Source organism: Talpa occidentalis, unplaced genomic scaffold (genome assembly GCF_014898055.3).
Source record: "Talpa occidentalis isolate TD23 unplaced genomic scaffold, MPIMG_talOcc4v2.1 talOcc4.1818, whole genome shotgun sequence".
NCBI classification, from domain to species: Eukaryota; Metazoa; Chordata; class Mammalia; order Eulipotyphla; family Talpidae; genus Talpa; species Talpa occidentalis.
The window spans coordinates 10,177-14,645 of NW_023601872.1; the positions used below are offsets into that span (position 1 = coordinate 10,177).

A 4,469-nucleotide genomic window follows, 5' to 3' on the forward strand; every position below is an offset into this window, starting at 1 on the left:
TGAAATAGTAACATCTTTAAAAGTGTTTTTTTCTAAGTGTGGTAAGTACTGATAGCTATAACCTCATTAGCAAAATTATACCTGGGGTTCTGGCTAGTTTGTAAGACTGTGCATGGATCCTGAAAATAAAATGTTTGAGAAATTCTGACCCAGTCCCCAGGGCCTGACTCCGGGAAAAGGTGTGACAATGGTGTTACTCAGTCTGGCCAGGGCAAAGTCCCAAGTCCCAGGGTGTGGCCTCAAGTGCCCTCAGTTTCACATATCCACTCTCATTTTCGGGTCCTCCAGGCTGGATATTCGTTATTCCTCCCTGTTCTCACTCCCCAGTGCCTGGGGGTTTCCGGGGAAGCCAACCGGCACCACCACGGTCCAGTTACAGTCTCCACCTTAGCGCCAGGACTCAGATTCTCCGGAGACCCGACCGATGGGAGTCTGGAAGCCCCTACCCTTTCCGCTGCTGCTTTCGGGGACCCTGACCCTGGCAGTGAACTGGACGGGTGAGTGCGGTGCCTGCGGGGAAACGAGCGCTGCGTAGAGTGAGCCAGGGGACCCTGGACTGGGGCAGGACCCGGGAAAGGCGCGATATGCTGCAGTTGACCCTACTGACCTTCCTCTCCCCAACCAGTCTTGGCTCTCAGCTCAGCTCCCTGCAGTCCTCCTATTGTTATAGGGCAGCCCCGATATTGAACAGGTTGCCTGGCTGTGGGTCCTCACCCGCGCTTTAAAGGGACTTATGAATACTCTACTGCAGGCACACACAAAAGGTTAATAAAAGGTTTATTTACAAGGGAAAAGGAAATAAGGAAAATGTACAACTCAGGGAGAAAATAGGGAAATAAAGTCTTTAATACGTCCTACCCGATCCGCCGACCTGGAAACCCAAAGTCACTCTCAGAGCTGGCCGGACACTGCTAGCTGGCAGAGAGCCAAAATGGGGGACCCCTCCAAAGCCCACGTGTCTGGCTTTATACCAACCTGGCTGCTTAACCCCACCTCAGGTCCCAGCCACCTTCCTTTGGTGGGGATGGGATTTGGAGTTCCCAGTGTCTTTGGCTTTGGTCTGGGGTGGGGTGGAGTCCACAAAGCCTGTATGGAATTAGCTTTAGGACATCCTTTCCCCTAACACTATCCCCAAGCCCCCAGAGTCCTGGCCCTTCTCCCTACACCCCTTGTCAATCTCACTAGACCTCCCTCCTCCTTCTATGTTGTCCATGTCAGACAAGGATTCAAGCACCGCTGCAGGAAGGGTGGTCAGCCCGGGTCTCCCCTCCCGCCTCCAGCCCCACTCCCTGACGCTTTTCTACACCGCGATGTCCCGGCCCGGCCTCGGGGAGCCCCGCTTCTTCGCCGTGGGCTACGTGGACGACACGCAGTTCGGGCGGTTTGACAGCGACTCCCCATATCGGAGGGCGGAGCCGCGGGCGTCCTGGGCGGAGCAGGTGGGGCAGGAGGATCAGGACCTGGAGACGCGGAACCAAAGGAACAACGCACTGAGGTTCAAAGCGCACCTTAAGGACCTGCGCGGCTACTACAACCAGAGCGAGGACGGTGAGCTACCAGGGCCCAGGACCAGGTCACCGCCCCATGCCCATTCGGGTCGACCCGAGTCTTTGGGTCCAAGCGACACCCCAAGGCTGTGGGGCCCATCTAGACCCTCAACCGGGAAGACCCCCAGGACCGTCTTCTGCGCGGTTTCATTTTCAGTTTAGGTTTATTTAGGGTGTGAGGTCCCGGTAAGCCTGATGCTGACGTGGGGTCGGGGCTCAGGGTCTCACACCTTCCAGAGGATGTTTGGCTGCGAGTTGGGGCCGACGGGCGCCTCCTCCGCGGGTACCATCAGTATGCTTACGACGGCGCTGATTACATCGCCCTGAACGGGGACCTGCGCTCCTGGACCGCTGCGGACACTGCAGCTCAGACCACCCGGCGCAAGTGGGAGGCAGACGGAGAGGCGGAGCGCTTCAGGAACTACCTGGAGGGGGAGTGTGTGCAGTGGCTGCACAGATTCCTGGAGATGGGGAAGGAGGTGCTGCAGCGCACAGGTGAGAGGGACCTAGAGGACTCCTGACCTCTCCTCTCCTGGCCCCTACAGGAAAAATGGGATAATGGGCAGAAGAGGCCTGCTTTCTGGTCCCAGAGGGAAGAGCCCCCAGGGTTTCATTTTCTGTACTAGAGAGAGACTCGCCTACAGGGCCCTTCTGTAACTTAAGGACAGTAAAGGAATCCAGTCTCTCTTGAGATGGGGAGACCATCCTTCCCTGGATCCATTTCACTACACAGCCAATTTGGGAACAGTTTCCCAGTCAAGGCCTTGTTTTTGGTATGAGATATGATTCCTCATTCACCCTCCACCCAGATCAAGAGCAAAAGTTTTTTTCCTTAGACACCTGCATCTTCCTACCGCAGACTCTCACCCCAATGCTAAAACTTTCTAATGAATAAAAGATTATCTTACATTCCCCACACTAGGCTGGTTTCAGGGTTTTCTGCTTCCTCCTTCCAAACTCATTGCCCTGTCCATTCTGAGGATGGTCAGTGAGGCTGCTGCAGTGTTTGTGGAAGAAACCCCAAGTGTGAATGTTCTCACCCTTCTCCACAGTTCCCCCAAACACAAATGTGACCCATCACCTTACCTCTGAGCATGAGGTCACCCTGAAGTGCTGGGCCCTGGGCTTCTACCCTGCGGACATCACCCTGACCTGGCAGCGAGATGGGGAGAACCTGGCCTGGAATGTGCAATTGGTGGAGACCAGGCCTGGGGGGGATGGAACCTTCCAGAAGTGGGCGGCTGTAGTGGTGCCTTCTGGAGAGGAGCAGAGATACACGTGCCATGTCCAGCACCAGGGGCTGCTGGAGCCCGAGTCCTGAGTTGGGGTAAGGAGGGGGATGTGGGCACAGAGGCTCACTCAGGGGGATCAAAAGCCCTTCTGGAGATCTTCATAGAGTCAAGAGGAGGCCGTGGGGTCAGGGTCTGACCTCCCCTTCCCTTCCAGTGCCCCCTCCTCAGTCTCCATCAGCACCGCGGGCATCATTGCTGGCCTGGTTCTCCTTGGAGCTGTGCTCACTGGAGCTGCGGTGGCTGCAGCTGTGATGTGGAGGAAGAAGTGCTCAGGTAGGGAAGGGAGTGGGGGTTCTTGTCTACTGGAAGCTTTCAGGTCCCAAGGAGAACTTGCCTATTTAGTGAATGGAAATACTGTGCACATACATGTGTTGCCCAGTCTGGAGCTGATTGCTAATCCTCACTGTTTTATGAAACCCTTATGAAAATAAATTACCTATTGTTCACTTGATAATTCTGGTGATGGGTTCCTGGTTCCCAGCAAATGTCAGGGGAAGTTCCTCATCTCTTGTCTCTTTTCTTCATATTTCCCAGTCCTGTCGTGGGTCCTCAGGCACAGTTCTGGAAACTTCCCTGGATTCCTTTAGGACTTCATGGCCTGACTCCTCCCTGGTCTCACATGATGTTTCTTCCCACAGGAGGACAAGGAGGAAGCTACACTCCAGCTGCAGGTAAGTGTGGATCAGGGGTTTATCCTTGAGCCCTTGGGACACTGTAGATGGAGCCCATGGGGGAGTCACCCCCATCAGTCCCTCCTGTGGTCTCATCTCTCATGGCTCTGACCAGGTTCTGTCTTCTTCTCCCCCCAGGCAGTGACAGTGTGCAGAGCTCTGATGTGCCTCACAGCTGCTAAAGGTGAGACCCAGGAGGCCTGCGGTGGGAGGGCCTGGGGCAGAGAGGATGGGACCAGGTTATGGGGAAGCTGTGAGGGGGACATTCTGAGGATGTGGTGGACCATTGACAATATCGACACATATGAGATTCCAGAGTTTGTGATATTTTCTTTTATAGTATGAGATAACTGCATTCTGGGGACTGAGTGGTGCAGGATACTCACCTACCCATCATGACTTCAAGATCCCTGGTTTCTTTTGCTGCAAAGGGCATCCTCATGTGTCTGTGCTCCTATTAGCATAATGTGAGGAGGTTGGGAGACTGGCCCAGCCCTGCCTACCAGGCCTCTCCCCACTCTGAACTGCATCCTACCAGTTCCTCTGACATGGAATCCCAATGGCACTCTGAGAGCTGGTGAAAAGCCAAGAGCCCAAAGCCAAAAGCCAGGAAACCCCCAAGGCCCACATGTCTGGCTATATATCAGACCTGGCTGCTTAATTCTACCCTCAGTTCCCAGCAGCCCTCCCTTCCATGATGAGGACATTATGGGATTTGTAGTTAGTGTCTTGAATCTCCTTGGTCTGGAGTGAGGGTGGAGAACACAAAACCTGTTTGTGGAGTTCATTCAGGGCATCCTTTCCCCCCAACACTGTCAGCATTTCTGAGTATTGTAAAAAAAAAAAAAAAAAAATCTGTTTTTAAAAACCTCTAGTTGTCACTCTGGGTAATTTAGTGTTCTATAAAAATCCATTTATGTTTATGCCTGTGACAAAATTTTGTTGCTATCAAATTTCAG

The 4,469-nt window shown here is 53.7% G+C and overlaps 1 pseudogene; it reads left to right on the plus strand.

Moving 5' to 3' along the window:
• The first annotated feature begins 1,211 nt into the window (after positions 1–1,211).
• LOC119250924 (class I histocompatibility antigen, Gogo-OKO alpha chain-like) lies at positions 1,212–3,493 on the plus strand (annotated as a pseudogene).
• The last annotated feature ends 976 nt before the right edge of the window (positions 3,494–4,469 follow it).